This window comes from Bombyx mandarina, chromosome 20, assembly GCF_030267445.1.
Source record: "Bombyx mandarina strain Sakado chromosome 20, ASM3026744v2".
In the NCBI taxonomy this organism is placed as follows: Eukaryota; Metazoa; Arthropoda; class Insecta; order Lepidoptera; family Bombycidae; genus Bombyx; species Bombyx mandarina.
The window spans coordinates 8272074-8272352 of NC_143226.1; positions in this window are offsets into that span (position 1 = coordinate 8272074).

Here is a 279-nt window from a genome sequence, read left to right on the forward strand (position 1 = left end):
GTAGAAATACTCCAACATATATAGAGGGTGAAGAGTTCGTGTCTCTTATACACGACATTTCGTATTACAAGAAAAATTTGATTTAAGGATGAAAAATGAAGAAAACCACAATACTGCACATCGAAAAAGAAGTTGCACTTCTTTCACATGCACCAAGTTGCACGCAGACAATTTTTTTTAAATAAACCTATGCGTTAAGGTTTTTTATCTGCCGGAGTACATACACGTCCGAAGCTGAAGGTTGTTTTTTTGATTCTCATGTACAATTGGCGTAAGTGG